We start from the raw sequence: 19,289 nt of genomic DNA, 5'->3' as shown, positions 1-19,289 counted from the left end.
TGACACAAGAACAGAAAATGAAACACCGCATATTCTCACTCATAGGTGGGTGATGAAAAATGAGAACACATGGACACAGAAAGGGGAGTACTAAACACTGGGGTCTATTGGGGGGAAAAGGGGAGGGCCAGTGGGAGGGGGAGGTGGGGAGGGATAGCCTGGGGAGAAATGCCAAATGTGGGTGAAGGGGAGAAGAAAAGCAAAGCACACTGCCATGTGTGTACCTACGCAACTGTCTTGCATGCTCTGCTCATGTACCCCAAAACGTATAATCCAATAAAAAATTAAAAAAGAAATAAAAAAAAAAAAAAGAAATACTATCAATTTTTGCATATTACCTCTTGTATTCTGCAAACTTGCTAAGCTTACTTATTAGCTCTAGTGCTTCTTGAAAATCTCAGAATTTTATACACAGGAATAGTCATGATCATCTGACAGTAAAGAGGGTTTTGCTTCTTACTTTCTAATCTGGATGAATTATGTCTTTGGCTTGCCGGAACAATGTCAATTAGATTTTTTTTTTCTTTTTTTGAGATGGATTTTTGCTCTTGTTACCCAGGCTGGAATGCAATGGCGCAATCTCGGCTCACCGCAACCCTCGCCTCCTGGTTTCAGGCAATTCTCCTGCCTCAGCCTCCTGAGTAGCTGGGATTACAGACACGCACCACCATGCCCAGCTAATTTTTTGTATTTTAGTAGAGATGGGGTTTCACCATGTTGACCAGGATGGTCTCGATCTCTTGACCGCGTGATCCACCCACCTTGGCCTCCCAAAGTGCTGGGATTACAGGCATGAGCCACTGCACCAAGCCGTCAATTAGATTTCTTGATAGAAAACACTCTTATTCTTATCCTAATCTTATGTGAAAACCCATTTTCTTTCACAAGTAAGTATAATGATAACTAAATTGGTTGTAGAAGCCATTTTGGCAGTGAAGGAAGTCCCTTTCTATTTGTAGTTTGCTGAGAGTTTTTTCTGTTTTAATCAGGAATTGATATTAGATTTTAACTAATGCTATTTCTGAATTTCTTGAGATCATCACATAATCTTACTTTTTTATTTTTTAATATGGTATGTAACTTTGATTTTGAGAATTTAAATTACACTTAGATTTCTGTTAAGAATTTGTGTAGTTTCAATTTTTTATCTGCATTTGCATAATAATTATTGCTCTCTGTCATTTTTAGATTTCAATTTTGTAAAACTATCATAAAAAGCAATTTGGGATGTATAGTATCTTTTATTTAGAATTCATTTCTTAGCAGGAAATCATATCCAGAGCAAGATGGAGATAGAATAATAATTGACAGCTTCATCTTTCGCCAGATAGACACATTTATATTTTAAACAATATATTCTTTTTATAAGATATATAATATATGTAAATAACAACATATTATTGTTATAATATATTTTAAACAAATGGAAATTTCAGGAAGGAGACACATCATCTTATAACATGAAATTTAAAATAGGTAACTTCTAATTCTAAATAGAGGATAAAGTAAACAGAGCATATCCCTAGTCTCCTAGTTAATTCAGAAATAGTATTAAACATGTCTCAGGCACTATTTTTGGTGCCTGGGATATGGCATCAACTGGAACCCCAGCCCTAGGTTTATACTGTATGTCAAGGTCAGGCAATAGACAACTGTATACTGAATGTAATATTGAGAAATAATCACGTTGATCAAACTTAATACAGGACAAGCAATAGGCAGTAGAAAGTGACAGCAGCAAAGGGGAAAGGCTGCTTTAGAGAAGATGGTCAGAGAAGTCTTCTCAGAGAAAGTAGGGTTTTACTCTGTTCATGAATGAAATGAAAGTAACACAAGGATGTGAGTGAACAGTCTTCCAGGCAAGGAAGAGCAAGACCAAATTTCTGGGAGAGACTGAGTCTGGCAATTTCTTATGGGAAGAAAGCCAGGAAGAAGCTAAGGCTAGAGTTGATATCATGTAAGGTCTTCTAACTTAGAAAGGAGTGGAGATTTAATTTCTAAATAAAATAAAAAGACAGGAAAGTTGTGAATGGGGGAATGACATATGCCTGCTTTTGAGGCCTCTGCATTATTTTATGATTTTCTACTTCAGGAGTCCCCACACTCCCCTTAGTACAGGAATAGTCAGAGGAAGAGTCGGATTGCTTTGTGGGGGCTGGACTCAGTGCAGAACTCATGGTTGTTCCATACATTTTGACCAGTTGAATAAATGGTTGCAAGAAACTACCTATAGGGTTCCTGGGCAAGAGGACCATACAGGAACAGCTCCCATATGCAGCTCCCAGCAAGATCGGAGCAGAAGGCAGGTGATTTCCACATTACAACTGAGGTACCTGGTTCATCTCATTGGGACTGGTTGGACAGTGTCTGCACCCCAAGGAGAGTGAGCTGAAGCAGGGTGGCATGTCCTCTCACCCAGGAAGCAAAAGGGGTGGAGGAACTCCCTCTGCTAGCCAAGGCAAACCATTAGAGACTGTTCCCTGCACTCTGGCCCAGAAATTGCGCTCTTCCCATGGTATTCACAATACACAGACCAGGATATTCCCTCCAGTACCTGCTCAACCACCAGGGCCCTGGATTTTCAGCACAAAAAATGGGCAGCCCTTTGGGCAGAAATCCAGGTAATGAGAGCAGTTTTTTTTATACCCCATTAGCACCAGGAATGCCAGTGAGACAGAACTGTTCACTCCCCTGGAAAGGGGGCTGAGGCCAAGGAGCCAAGTGGTCTGGCTCAGAAGGTCCCAATCTCTGGCCCAGAGGGTCCCATGGAGACCAGCAAGGTAAGATCCACTGGCTTGAAATTCTCAAAGCCAGCACAGCAGTCAGAGCTTCACCTGGGACATTCAACCTCCGTAGGGGGATGGGCGTCCACCATTGCTGAGGCTCCAGTAGGCGGCTTCAACCCTACAGTGTAAGCAAAGCTGCTGGAAAGTTCAGACTGGGCAGAGCTGGACACAGCTCAGCAGCTGCAGGCAGGCTGCCTCACTAGATGTCATTGCTGGGCAGTGCATCTCTGAAAAAAAGACAGCAGTTGGTCAGGAACTTATAAATAAAGCCTCTACCTTCCTGGGACAGAATACCTGGCAAGAGGGGTGGTAGTGAACAGAGTCAGTTCAGCAGTCCTAAACATCCCTGCCTGACCTCTGACGAGACCACCAGATTTCCCAACACAGTGTTTGAGCTCTAATAAGGGACAGATATATAAAGCAAATATTATTAGAGCTAAAGGGGAAGATCGACACCACTACAATAATAGCTGGAGACTTCAATAGCCCACTTACGGCACTGGACAGATCTTCCAAACAGAAAATCAACAAGGAAATATCAGACTTAATCTGAACTATAGAAAAAAATGGATCTAACAAATATTTGCAAAACATTTTGTGCAACTGCTACACAATACAAGTTCTTTTTCTCAATACATAGATTATTCTTAGAGATAGACCATATGTTAGGTCACTAATGAGACAGAAATAACATGCTTAAAGATGTAGAGAAAAAGTAACTCACATATGTATCACAATACTATTTACAGATGTGAAGATATGGAATCAATCTGTGTGCCCATCAAGAGATAAATAAAGAATATGTGGCATGTACACACAAGAAAATACTATTAGGCCATAAAAAGAATGATATCATGTTACTTATAGCAACATGTGTACACTGGAGGTCATTATATTAAGTGAAGTAAGCCAGGCACAGAAAGACAAGTAAGTTTCTCACTCATATTTGAGAGCTAAAAATCTTGATCTCATGGATGGAGAAAATCAAATGTTAAATACTAGAGAAGGTGAAGGGGTGGGTATGGGAAAGGAGAAAATGAAGAGATTTGGTTATAGGTACAAATGGACACAGAGAAACAGATTCAATTTCTTTTTTTGAAGTTAATCTTTATTTTTATTTTTTAAACTTTAAATTTAGGGGTACATGTTCAGGTTTATTACTTAGGAAAATGTGTGTCATGGGGGTTTGCTGTGCAGATTACTTCATCACCCAGGTATTAAGTCTAGTAACCATTAGTTATATTTTTCTGATCCTCACCCTCCTCCCTCCTTGCCCTCTTTGATAGGTTCCAGTGCGTGTTGTTCCCCTCTATGTGTCCATCTGTTCTCATTATTTAGCTCCCACTTCTAAGTGAGAACACGTGGTATTTGGTTTTCTGCTCCTGCATTACTTTGCTAAGGATAATGGCATCCAGCTCCATCCATGTCCTTGTAAAGGACCGTCTTATATTTTTTTATTGGCTGCATAGTATACCATGGTGTACGTGTACCACATTTTCTTTATCTAGTGTATTATTGATAGATATTTAGATTGATTCCATGTCTTTGCTATCGTGAATAGAGCTGCAATGAACATATGTGTGACTATAGCACACATTTATAGCATATATGTATAGCACAGACATATATATATAGTAACAATATTATGCATATTTCAAAGTAACCAGAAAATAGGTCCTGAAATGATACCAACCCATTAAAATGATAAACACTAAGTTGATGAATACCTTAAACACCCTGACTTGATCATTTACTCTTTCTATACATGTCATATATACTCACAGTTACCCCCCAAATATGTAAATATGCATATATCAATAAAAGGGCAAATATTAAACACAACTACATTAGCACTATAGTATTTAAATTGTGCATTGTTTTGAATAACTTTAACCCTGAATATGCCCCAAAAGCATGGAACATTGGATGCAGAAATAAGGATGAGATAATTTACAGAGACAGTTCTTGATTAGAGGCTGATCAAATTAAATTACTGAGTTTAATTTATAACTCAATATAAATTAAAATTACTTTGGATTGATGTATCTAAACTAGACTTCAAAAAGAGGGCAGTTCTGGTGTTTGGTGAATCTAATTTCTGACTTTTAGACAGTTGCCATCTAGCTATATCAGAGAGGGAGAGTAAGCAAGAGAAAGTATTCTTTTTCATGCCTTGTCTCTTCTTATAAGAGCACTAATTCTATCATGAGGGCTTAAAATTTGTTACCTAATTACCTCTCCAAGGACCATATCTAAATATCATTTTATTAAAGATTAGGGTTTAAAATATAAATTTGGGAGGGATTATAAATAGTATATAGCACTTGATTATTTGGATACCATTTTATCTTATTTTATATAATTTGTCCTAAACCTGGCTAAGTCTAAAATAGTATAGCTTCACTAGGTAATTTGTTTTTGATTCACACCTTTTATATGTGTGTGTGTGTGTGTGTGTGTGTGTGTGTGTGTGTGTGTGTGTAGTGTGTGTTTAATTGTACTTTAGGTTCTGGGGTACATGTGCAGATCATGCAATATTAATATTACCTCCTAATTTCCCAATTTGAGAAGAAAAAATCAACTTTGTCATTAGTTACCTTGACTTTCTACAGCAAAAGATTTATCTTTCTATACTCATTTCGTCATTAAAATGGACAGAAATAGTCCTTAGTGTAAGCTAATCTTGTACACTATTTTTAAAAATTGTTTAGCAGTGTGATTTACTATCCAATAAAATATTTACCAACATATTCCCATCAGAAAATAATTTTAGAGATATGTTGTAGCAAGTGCATTTCTGCGCATCCTCTGTTGGTTATGCTTAGTGGTGGTGAATCCAGTAAAATTTTGAGTCCTTTCTGTTTGTATAAAAAGGAAAAACTAAATTTTTCAATTCTTAATATAACTCAGTGTAAATTAAAACTACATAAGACAAACTAGTTAGGCACTCATTATAATGTTCTGTGCTTTAGAATTAGGCCTAAGACAAATGGCATATTTTAATTTTTTTATAAATAAATAATGTTTGTACATATTCCTGGGATATCTGTGAAGTTTTAATATGTGCATACAACATATGATGAGAAAATCGTATTAATTAGGATTCCATATCCCAAATATTTGTCATTCTTTGTGCTGGGAACATTCTACATCTTCTTTTTACCAGTATTTTTTTATTTTTGTATTTTTGTCAAGCATCAATTTACAGAACATTTGTTTCTACAGTGCTAGTATCTGATAAGGTATTTTATTACCTAATTATTAGTAACTTTTTTTAAATATTATTTCAAACACTCAGAAAATGCAAAATTGTATAAAGAACCTAAGCACTACATAACTATGGAGAAATACAATGTGTTGCAACTTGCTTTAAAATTAATACTGCAAACATAATAGAACAGCAGAACCATGATAAGGATTGAAGAAACTATGGAATAAGAATCACTAATACCTCTGTAAAGTGTTTAGAAAATGGTATATGGACTAGAAAGAACTTCCTATAAAATATATGTCCAGGTTTGCAAGAACCCAGTGCAACATTGGAACATGAAAAATATGTATATTAAGTAGATTACAGATTACAAGTGTTCCAAATTATCTTAATGATTTCACTGAATTAACTTGTTAATAAGAGTAATATTGAGGTCTTCAATTAACAATTCTTTTAGCTTTGATATAGTCTGCTTGGTGAAACTTACAGTTAAGTTACTAATAGTACACACATTTTAAAAGCTCCTGAGACATGTTTATAGCTGATTAAAAATAAATGGATTGGTAAAATATTGATAAGAACTTTTGGCTCACAAATATAACTATTTCCCCTATGTGCACTATTCCACCAACTCATGAAAAGCTTTCCAGTATTTTCAGGATTCCTCAGAGGAAATAGCTTTGAGAAAGGGAAAATATTGAGAATGCTTTTATCCCACACATATTTTTCACTATTGAAATTGATCATTGAAGTCTTTGTGGTGTTTTCTTAAATCAAGTCATTTCTACAGTTCCATCTGTTAAAAGTGTCTCTGTTGTCTACTTTTAAAACATCATTCTTACCTCAATGGGAAATTAAAAAAGATTCATGTTTTGCAAACTATTTCTTTATTTTTCTATTTTCTTCAGTCTCTCCTTTTAGAATTATAATATGCAATCCATTAAAAAACAAACTTGGCTATACTTGGCAGTCTTCAAATCTAAACACATAAACACACACAACTTAATAAAATTTTTCTATGTAGTATTATGGCATTAAAAAGGCTGCAAATGCTTTAGGATTTTTTCCAAATATAGGATTGTATCATCTGCAAACAAGGATAATTTGACTTCTTCCTTTCCAATCTGGATGCACTTTATTTCTCTTGTCTGCTGTTCTAGTTAGGATTTCCAGTATTATATTGAATAGTAGGGGTGAAAGTGGGCATCCTTGTCATGTTCTATATCTTAAAGGAAAGGTTTTCAGTTTTTCTTCATTTGGTTTAATACTAGCTGTGAGTCTGTCAATATGCAGCTTTCATTGTACCAAGGTATTTTCCTTCTATACCTAGTTTTTTGAGGGTTTAAATAATGAAGGGACATTGAATTTTGTCAGATGCATCTTCAGCATCAGTTGATGTAATCATATGGTTTTTGTCTTTTATTCTGTTGATACGATGTATCACATTGATTAATTTGCATATGTTAAACCATCCTTGGATCCATGGGATAAATCTCACTTTGTCATGACAAATGATCTGTTTAACGTGTTGTTGAGTTCAGATTGCTAGTATTTTGTTGAAAACTTTTGCATCAATGTTCATCAGATCCTGTAATTTTCTTTTTCATTCTTTTTTTTTTTTTTTTGGTGTCTCTGTCTGATTTTGGCATAAAGATGATAATGGCTTTGTAGAATGTGTTTTGGAGTATTTCCTCCTCCTCTATCTTTTGGAATAGAGTAGGATTGCTATTAGTTCATCTTTGAGTATTTGGTAAAATTCAGCAGTGAAGCCATCTCTAAAAATTTTCTGGAGTTGCTATTTATGAGAGTAACATCGCTAATACTCCCACCTGGTCATTTTCTCCAGGTGTGTTGATTTTTCCTCTGAGAACTATGAAGGATCTTGTATAGAACAATGAATATCAAATATGGCTTCAAACTTTCTTTTCTTAACTGAGGAATTGTCCTTCCTACCCACTTTAACTCTTGCTATTAGACTTTTATCTACTAGTTGAACTAGGCTTCCAAATAGTTCATACCAAAATGTTTGAAAACTGAAGTATAGGATGCATATTGTTATATGACTTGCCTGCTAACTTTTTAGAATACAAGCAGCAGGAACTGTTATCACTGTTATTATATAATTAATTTGAGAAATATGTTTTATTAATAATTAGTGTAGATTAAAAATATTAATGTGTAGATATCACTATATATGTAATTTTAGATTAATATGAGAATCTTATTGCACAGTTTTTACATTCATAATATGTCTTGCAAATACTAATTATGAAAAAGTATATAAAAAGGGCTATGAAAAGTGCTATATAATGTGGCTAGGACATTTTCTGATATATAGCCCTGTCAATATTGAATTGTTAAAGATAATATATGTTAGTTATCTATCTAGCTTTGGTTAGTTTATAATGTAGGCTATTTAGAAGTTATATAAAATATTACTGTAACACTTATCTATACATTTTAACATAAATATATTGGATTAGTGTCAAATCACTTGTTCTTTTATCATTTCTTCTCTCTTTTTCTCCCTTCAGTCATTCGGCAGACATTTATCAAGTGGCTTTTATTTATTTACAAAGTAAGTATCTAACATACAGTAAAAATTAAACTACATTAGATGTTAATTGTCTGAATTTAAAACGCAAATTGCTTATAATATGTGCATAGACTGGTTAACATATCAACTGACAAAACAATTTTGAGAGTGGTTCTAATCTTAAAATTATACTGCTTACAATTCTAGAAAATAAGATGACTAGGAGTTCCAAAAGTGTTATCTTCAGCTAAAAATCATCATCACATCTAAGTTATATTCATAGCTTACTATTTAATAGAAAGTGAGTTAAATTGAGCTAAATTATCAATATGGATATTTTTATTAAATGCTCATGACAACTCTGGGAGGCCCATGCTGTAATACTCCTTTTTTTTAACCAGTGAAGAAATGGAAGGGGTTTTAGTCTCCTTGAAATTGCTATGAATACCTGTGGCTGGATAATTTATAAAGGAAAGAGGTTTATTTTGTGCCCAGGTCTACAGACTGTACAAGAAGCATGGTGCTAGCATCTGCTTCTGGTAAAAGACTCAGGCTGCTTCCACTCATAGCAAAAGGAGAAAGAGAGTTGTCCGGTGCAGATAACATGACAAGAGAGGAAGCAAGAGGGAGGGAGGAGTTGCCAGGATCTTTTAACAACCAGTTCTCATGGGAACTAAGTGCCAGAATTCAGTCTTGTGAGAATGGCACCAAGCCATTTATGAGGGATCTGCTCCCACAATCCAAACACTTCCCACAAGGCCCCACCTGCAAAACTGGGGATCGAATTTCAACATGATACTTGGCTGAGCCAAATAAGTCATATCCAAACCATAGAAGAGGGAAAGATAGGAATGCCTTCCTTTATAAAGCTGAAAAATGTTCTCTTATATGTATGTACACGTTTTCTTTTCATAGGAAGTATCTAACATATAGTAAAAAGTTATACTATGCTTGATGGCAATTGTCTGAATTTAATACACAAATTGTTTACAATACATGCATAGATGAGACTTTTTTTTAGCTTATAGATTTTATGAGTAAGTCTTTATCAGTAGCATGGAAATGGACTAATACACTATCTATTGAAAAAGTTACATTAAATTTTAATTAAGTCTGGTACTTTAATCTGATTATTTAGGTAACTTAGGCTCTACTTGCCTGACTCATATAAATTCCTTCACAGGTTTCCACCTCCCCATGTACATTTTTCTTCTGGGTGTGTATAAATAAGATATCTACTATTACCTTTGTGGTAGAGGCATTCTCTGATTCATGAGGAGAGGTCTATTCCCTTGCTTATGGATAGATAAGTTGACCTTCTAATTGGACTGATGGCCACTAATCTGTGACTAGTGCTACCCTGGGCAATGGTTGCAGAATATAAGAGTTGCAGAATGCTAAGACTAGAGTAACTTTTTTTTTGAGCGAACACTCTCCCATGTCCCCTGATGACTTGGCCCCATCTTAGCCATTTCATTTCTACAATATTTATGCCCTCAGGCAAGCATGCCAGTCTATAGTCTTCCCCTCAGGGCAGTTTGGATAGTATTGGAAGCTAGTGTCTGATGAGAGCCTAATCCCTGGCATGTGAAATATGAAGTGGGCAATCTCATAACTTTTACAATTTTTTTTCTAAAAAGTATGTGCATTTTAAAAAATAAGTTTTATGAAAAATATATTTCAGCAACCTTAAGATGTATGAATGTTCCTGAAGGACCATTATTTCAAACTATTAAAGTTTTTCAGTTTTAGTATTAAATGTGCCTACAACAATAACATGAATTAGAGAATAAGGAAATTACATTATTTGGACAATCAAATTTAAAAACATATTGAGAACATCTAGTTCTTTTTTAAAATTAAGATTATAACTTTTTCCACTTTGTATTGGAAAGCACTAGAATGTAATAATTTAAAGCACTCATTCTTCCTCGATTAAAATCCCATGATTTCATTTTGTAGCTATATGATCTTGAGAATGTTACCTAAACTCTCTAATCTCAGCTTCCTTGCCAAAATAAAGAGTGTAATGACAGCTCATATCTCATAGGGTAATTTAAAAGAAAGAAAAAATAATTTCTTACAACATTTATTAGTGCTTAGTAACACTCAATAAATGTAACTATAGGTATTAAAGTTATAGTATTGACTTCCATATTGCTGACACTGTATTGAATCTTGTTTCTAATCTTCAAAATTAACCTTTATTAATAAATTACATTGATTATTTTCTAATAAATTGTTACTAATATTTTTATTTATATTAATGGTTTTATGTGCCATTTATCTCATCAGGCAAAAAATAATTACTGAAAATAAGTCAATGTAGAATAATATAAATTTCTGAAAGCATTTTAACTCAGTCTATACTTCCTGTTTCATGATATATCCATAAAAGTATAAGATTCTAATTCAGTTCATGCCTTGTCAAAAGCCCAAAAGGACAAAAATAGAAAACAAGATGTACAGATTAAATATGCCATTTTCCATCTATCTTCATCACCACCCCAACTGTTCTAGTTGAGTACTAGACTCTCTTGCTAGTGCAGTTGCCATAATTTTCTAAGTGTTGACCTTTACCCATGCTAACCTCTCCTAGTCACAGTGATTGATTTAAAACAGAAATTTCAGTCTTGTTTGTTCTCTGCTTTAAATCCTTACAGGGATCTCTATTATCTTGTATGTAGACGAAACTGCTTAATATGAATGAATGAGACCTACATGATTTGGTCTCTCTTGAGTCTATCAGTCCTTCATTATTTCAGTACCCTTTTTTGTCATTGATATTTTATAGTAGCTGTTCTATTTTTCCTTCTTTCCTCTTTCCCAATTTAACTACTTTTTAACTCTTATTCATCTTTTGGCTATTAGCCTATCACTTTTGAAATGGATTATTATCTGACCTACATAACTGAATTAAATTTTTTTCTCTTAACATTATAAACTCTTTACTTTGAAAAACTTCACAGCAATGCAATTTTCATTTATTTGGTATTAATGTGATAGCTGTCTTTCCACTCAAACCAAATTACAAACCTTTTGAAGGTACAAGTCATGTCCTTTCATAATTCCCATTGTGAACCATGCATCTATCAATAAGGAAAACTATAGTCAATGGTCAATGACCAGTCCTCACCTTATTAAAATTTTTTGTACTATTTGACACTATCTTCTTGAAATAATAACCTTGTAATTCAAGACATTGCATCCTCCTGAATTCCTGTCTCAGGAGTTCATTCACAGACTCATTTGCTAATTTTTCAACCTCAAACCCCTAACATTTAAACCTCTAATATTTGGTATTCATCCAATATATATTCTCTTTTTACATTAACTGCCTAAGAATTTTATAACTTTTAACATTTTAAAGGGACACACAAACACACATGTGATTGTATACATATGTGTGGAGCTAGGGATATACATTTGAGTGCTATTACTACGTGTATGTGTGTGTGTGTGTGTGTGTATAGTATACATTATTTTGTAACAGAATTACATAACACTCAAATATATATGTAGTATATATTTATATAGTAATTGTACTCAAATATATATGAAATATATATGTAGATGTCTATGTATATATGTATTTGTATATGCATGTGTATATACATATATATGTACAAATATATATATTGTATATATACACAAATATATGTATATATATGTATGTAGAGAGAAAGAGAAAACTTAAATTTATATCCCTAGCTCCAAACTCAAAGCTGAATCTGAGTGTCACCTATTGCCTATGCAATATTTCCTCTTGAACAACTCATATCATTTTAAACTTTACAAACCAAAACTGAAGCCACAGTCTTTCAAAACTAGACACAACCTAGTTTCCCATGCCATCATTCTTAGAATATTTCAATAAATATTGGAAAATTCACTTCGACATCTCCCTTTCTCTCAAGCTCACTTCCAATCCATTCTTAACTTCAACTAGGATGCTTTAACTTGTAAGGATAAGCCAAATCTAACCATTTTACCCACCTCCACCAATACCATCCTTGTGTAAGTCAACATATGATCTTGTTTGGTATATTAGAATAGTATCCTAAGAACTCTTCCTATATCTTATTTTGCCTCTTTAAGTCTATCATCAGCAAAACAGTTAAGGAAATCTTTTTTGAAACATTAAGCCACATTTTATTACTCTCGAATGGCTTCTCCTTGCAGTTAGAATAAAATGCCATGTTACTGCTGTGACCTGAAAGTTCCTACATGCTCTGTCTCCTAAATCTATCTAGGCTCATTTTCTAAATCTCCCTTTTTATCACCCTTAATAATTTTGTTCTAGGACATTGGACTTTTTTCTGATCTCAAGAAAAAGAAGCAGACTCCTTTTGGGTTTTTGCACTTTCTCTTTTCTCTCTATATTATCTTTCCTCAAATAGTTCAGTGCCTCTCTTTGTTCAGGTTGCTCTTACATATTACCTCCACGAAGAGAAACTTATAACCATTCTGTCTAAATGCACTCCCTTTTATTACCCATTTTCATGTCCTTTTTTACCTTTAATTACTCAGTGTTATCTACCTACAAAATAATATGTTATGTGTGTATATTTGGATTGTTTTGGTTCACACACCCATATTAAAATGTAAATTTTATGAGGACAGGATCAGCCTTTATTTAACTAGGGTATCATTAGTACCTAGAAGAGTAGCAGACATTTAGTAAGTTCTCAATAAATTAATATTGAATAGATAAATAGTAAGTGTTCAAAAGAACTTGGTGAATAAATAAATATATTTTAAAATGCATGCCTTTAGTTTCCAGATATGTAGGCATAGTTTGTATCAGTCTTTCTAGTCTATGACTGAAAAATCTAGAAATAATTTTATAAATAGCACATGAGTATATAAGATATACCAAAGCACTGAGAACAAAGGCCAAGATCTAGGAAAGAGTTTAAGTTTAGAATTGAGTACAATATTCTGAGTAGATATTTACCTTAAAGTGAAATAATTTCTAAGCCGAAACAGCCAGATCTAGAAGCCAAGTAGCTTAAATTATGTGAGACAAAAAATATGAAGAAGCACAGAGGAAATGAATATGGAAGCAGAGAAGCTGAGTGGAAATTGGTGACTAAGACATTGATTGGCTGAGTAGAACTGTAGACAATTTCATGAACCCAAGGGTGAAGAGCATCCAAGGAAGATTAGCCCAGACAAACACCCTAGACTGTCCATTGTGATTCACCAAGGGCTATTCATGGGGGTTAATATTATCCAATAACAGGCCGGCTTAACAAATGTAAAATATTTGCATCAAATTAACAAATGCTGTACTGAATCAAAACAATCTGCTTCTAATTTATATTTACACTAAAAGTAAAAGAATAATCCTCTCTGGAATCACACATTATCATCTTGAGTTTCAAATGATCTCTACAATTTTTATAATGTCTGACATTCAATAAAAGCTTGACGTTCTTGAACTTGAGTAAGTAACTGAAAAGCAATAGCAAAAAAAGAAACAATAAAAACAGACACACATAGAAATGTCCTTAAATGTACTCATAAAAAATATTAGACAAGTTGGAGAATTCCAAAGAGGGCTATAACCTTTAAAACTTATCAAATAAAAGTATCGAATAAAAACACAATAAAAAAATTGAGAATACAAAACAGATTTTGCAGAAGATTAAATAAAGCTGAAGACAAAGAATTACACTGGAAAACCATCCAGTGTAAAATTTCTGGACTATATTACAGAGGTCAGATAATGTTAAGTATAGCTTTATGTAATATATACAACATGGTTAAAGGGTTTAGAAGGTGCATAATTGGGATACTAAAGGGAGATGACATGAGACAGACACAATAAATAAAGGAAGAGTAACTAAGATCATTCCAAAACTGCTAAAATATATCCACCCATAAATTCAGGAAATGTTATGAATCCCAAGTAGGATAAACACAAAGTAATCACACAGAACCACATTATTGTAAAACAGCTGACAACCACACACAATGAGTAAAAATAAAAATGGCAGCTGAACTCTCAAAAGAAATAATGAATGTCTACTTAGAATTCTATGCCTATCAAAATATAATTTCCAAAAATAAAGATAAAATAAGGATAACTTTAGACAAAATCTGAGAACATTTATCACTAAATTATCCAACTTGTGAAAATTCTAAATAAGTCTTTAAGCAGAATGAAAATATTATCTTTCCATTTTAAAATCCAAATGCAAAAAAAAAAAATAATAAGAAGAAGTAAAAGGAGGGTCATCTAATTGAACATTGTTCAGAGCAATAGTAGTGTCTTAGTTTAAAATTTGGTATTATTAAAATACATAGGATCAATAAAACAGGCAATAGGGAGGTAAGTAGAGTTAACATGTTAAAGCTGCAAAACATTTCAATTATTTTACATCTATTAAATTATGAATATAAACTATAATTTTTAGGATAAGCCTTCTGTAAATAGTTAAAAGAAAAGTATATTAAAAGAAGCCCACATGGGGAAAATGTAATGGTGAAAAGTACTTAACTTGAAAGGAGGCAAAAAAAAAAAATAGAAGCAAAGAAATATAGAGAAACTGGATAAATAGAACATGATTAGTTGGCAGATTTAATCTACAAAGTATAGTAAAGATGATAAATCCTAACAGACAATTCCAGATAAAAGATAAAGACTTTCATGGGACAAAACCACAAAAATCAAAAGTTATATGAAACTCACAAGACCCATTTTAAATATAAAGTAAAAATAGATTTTTGAGACCAGATACATACACTGCTAGAGATAGAGAGGAAAATTTCATGTAACGAATGCTTTGGTCTGGCTAGAAAACAAAACAATTCAAATTTCATGTATCTAATAACACAGACTGACAATATATAAAGCAAAAATTGACATAACTAAAACAGAAATTAGCTAATTCAAAACAATAGTGTAAAATTTTACCAAATTGTTCTCAGTGAATATAAGAAAGCAGACTAAAAGTTATAGAGGACAATGAAGAATTCAAAGACTACAACTGACATATGGACATAAGTGTCGTACACAGAACACACAATGCTGCAGAATTCTTGTTTTGACATAAACATGGACATTTGTCAAAATGGATCATGTGCTTGGCTAGACAGCATGTCACACAATGGTCACAAGGTGAAATTATACAGTCATGTCTATGACAACAGTAGAGAAATGCTAAAAATCAAGAATAAAGGATGACTATAATATTCTGAGTGTGGAAAATAGTTGAGGCCAAATTATTTTAATGAGTTTTCTAATTTTTCTAGAAGATAGAGAATATCACACATTCATGTAACTTGAAAGTGGAGAAAAAGCATTCCTACAAAGTTTTCGTGTCCACCACATAATGTCCCAGTTGTTTTCAAGTATGGAGGGAGAACAATAGGAGCTAAAACTCAAAACAATTGAACTCACTAACATTGAGAGTAGAATGATTGTAACCAGATGCTGGGAAGATATTAGGGGGCACGGGAATGGTTAAAGGAATACAGAAAAACAGAAAGAATTAATAAGGTCTACTATTTGATAGCACAATAGGGTGACTATAGTCAATAATAGCTTAATTGTACTTTCTTTTTTGAGACAGAGACTTGCTTTGCCACCCAGGCTGAGGTTTAGTGGTGCGATCTGGGCTCACTGCAACCTCTGCCTCCTGGGTTCAAGCAATTCTCTGCCTTAGCTTCCTGAGTAGCTGGGACTGCTGAGGCATGCCACCATGCCTGGCTAACTTTTGAATTTTTAGTAGAGATGGGGTTTCACCATGTTGGTCAGGCTGGCCTTGAACTCCTGACCTCAAATGACCCACCCACCTTGGCCTCCCAAAGTGTTGGGAATACAGGTGCTAGCCACCCTGTGCCCAGCCATTATTTTACATTTTAAAATAACTTAAAGAGTGTAATTGGATTGTTTGTACCTTAAAGGATAATTGCTTGAGAAGATGGACACCCCATTCTCCTTGATGTGCTTATTTCACATTCTATGGGTGTAAAATAAAAATCTAATGTACCCCATAAATATGTACACTGAAATGATTTGGCTGTGTCCCCACCAAAATCTCATCTTGAATTGTAGCTCCAACAATTCCCACATGTCATGGGAGGGAACTGCTGGGAGGTAATTAAATCTTAGGAGTGGGTCTTTTCTGTGCTGTTCTCCTGATAGTGAATTAGTCTCATGAGATCAGTAGGTTTTATAAATGGGAGTCCCCTGAACAAGTTTTGTTATTCTCTCTTGTCTATTGCCATGTAAGATACACCTTTTGCCTTCTGCCATGATTGTGAGGCCTCTACAGCCACGTGGACCTGTGAGTCCATTAGACCTCTTTTTCTTTATAAATTACACAGCTCAGATATGTCTTTATTGGGAGCCTGAAAACAGAGTAATACATACATCTACTATGTATCTACAAAAACTAAAAATTTTAAAAAAAGATTTACCAAGTAAAACAAAAAAGACCATGTTTGCAAAAGCATCTACAAAATTACCAGAACAAAGAGAAAGAGAAACAGTAAGTGTTAGACTATTGAACACTTGTGAGGACTTCTAAGTCACAGCACTGGCAACAAAGAAGAGGCTAGAAAATGTGCAGGATATTACACATATCAGTTGAAACTGAACTGAATATTCTCAAATATAAACTTACAAAAATGGAAAATATCATCTATCAAAATGATTAAAACCAAGAAGAGAATATTCCCCAATCAGGAAGAAATAAACTAAAAGTTGACTGTACTCAGGAATGGAATCATGGAGGAGGAGCTGAAAAAAAATCTGTGAAGAACGTCCTGGACTCACCCTGAGCTTTGCATGAATAAAAATGGCCCAGAGCAGTCTAGAAAAAGCTTTATGAACAAAGGTAGAGTCTCACCCAGACCAATAATGCCCTTTGGTAAATACATAGAACACACCTGAATAGTGCAGCAAAAACTTTTTAAATTAAACTGACGTTAGACCCAAAGCCCACAGAAGACTGGATTTATTATTTTTATAATAAATTAACTGTGTTTATTCCCTGAAAAAACGTTCTCCAGAGGACCTCAGAACAACCAAACTGTAAGCATCATATTCACAGTGTCCAAGTTGTGATCCTAATACATGATAAAATAAAACAGGAAATATAATAAAATATTTGTAATATAATAAAACAGGAAAATCTCAATAACTTTAAAGGGAAAAGACAATCAGCAGATTTCAGACCTAAGATGACTCTGATATTGTTAGAATTGCCAGACTTTTGAAGCAGATATCCTAAACATAATGCATGAAGAAAGGGAAATCATGATAGGAAAATTTTGACTTCTTAAAAGAAAAATAGGTATTACAAAAATAATTAGAAAATTTCAAACTGAAAACCATCTGAGTTTTTTTTTTAACATCATTGAATGGGCTGAAGAGTAGAATGGAGATGACTGAGAAAAGTTAATCCTAATGTCAGTTTTGAGCTGCACATCTCTTAATGATTTTGACTGATGATTTTGCCAATTGGATTATCTGGCAAAGAGATGCAGATGCTACCTGGAAATTCCCTTTAGGAGATTTTACTCCTCTCTTCTTTGACTTGCACACAAAGTCTAATTCTTCTGAGAAATTATAGCTTGCTCTTGGCTTTTTAAAACTCAACACCTGATGCCTTTTTCTCTCTATTTTTGTATTCCCATTTTGGGGTGGGTAAACTTAGACCTGATGATTAACAAGGAGGAAAGAACCTCACTTGACAAATGCAAGTAGTGTACTAAGAGACTCAATGGTCTGGCCCAGAAACATCTCATTAGGACATGGAAAAGTGGCAGCTGTTTCTTGGCACAAATATTATTCCTCATTCTACTATGTTAAGCAAGGTTAGGACTCAGTAGGTCCATGGTGCACAAAGATTTCTCTTAATGTCTATGCTGGTTCACTGATGGTTTAGCTAAGCTGAAACAAAATGGTAACTACTAAACTACTGTGCCTCTTCAGCCTCTGCAGCAGCTATGTAAGTACCAAAAATAGATGTGGTCAGCCTTCTCATTAAGTGGAACTCAAGGTCATTCTGATAATTATGACCAATGCTCCCTTGTAAGAAACTTGTTACATGTCTCTTATCTCTCAGGCTGTTGTCAATAGCCTAGTGATTGACTTGCCATTGGAAAACTATAGCCTAGCATATTAAATATCCCTTTCCTTGAAATCAGAAACTGTGGAAGCAAATCACAGTTAGTGGTGGAGACTTTTGGGTCTCTTATGTAGATGTTCACTCCAGAGCATAGCCAGTATACAACAGATTAGACCTAGAAAATTTAATACTTACCTATACTCAAATGATAATTCTGTGAAGGATTTTACTTCCCAATCTCAATAAGATGGAGGATTAGGAAAGAGAAAGAGAAGTCTATAAGGTAAACCCACAGTTAACAATGTGTAAATCTTGAAAATATAAATTAGACGCTCTTTATCTGCATTTTTCAGTGGAAATGACATTGATACTATTTTTGTGTTGCATCTATAGGGAATTGTCTTTATTTCAAAATGCAAATGATTCCTGTGGTAACAAAAGCAGTGAAGTAGTTGTTTGTTCTGTACTATTTCAAATTGTGCATGCTTTTATTTCATTATGAATTATTTTGATGATTTTACTTTTAATGTAAGTTTTATTTTATTTTTGATGTACTGTTTTCTTCTTGAGGCTGGGAAAATAGGTATTTGCTTTGCAACATTCAAATTTTTTTACTATAGAGAAAAATAATCCACTAAACATATTCAACATAGAATGCAGAGTTTTAGCAA

The 19,289-nt window shown here is 33.9% G+C and overlaps 1 long non-coding RNA gene across 1 annotated transcript in view; it reads left to right on the top strand.

Annotated features, from left to right (window-relative positions):
• Positions 1-19,289, top strand: part of LOC144581502 (uncharacterized) — a 50,780-nt gene that overhangs the window by 9,476 nt on the left and 22,015 nt on the right. Inside the window, exon 3 of the long non-coding RNA XR_013532384.1 lies at positions 8,532-8,575. This is a non-coding gene — a long non-coding RNA (uncharacterized LOC144581502). The remainder of the gene's footprint in view (positions 1-8,531; positions 8,576-19,289) is intronic.

This window comes from Callithrix jacchus, chromosome 2 (genome assembly GCF_049354715.1).
Source record: "Callithrix jacchus isolate 240 chromosome 2, calJac240_pri, whole genome shotgun sequence".
Taxonomy (NCBI): Eukaryota; Metazoa; Chordata; class Mammalia; order Primates; family Cebidae; genus Callithrix; species Callithrix jacchus.
This window is presented reverse-complemented; position numbering and strand designations above follow the sequence as displayed.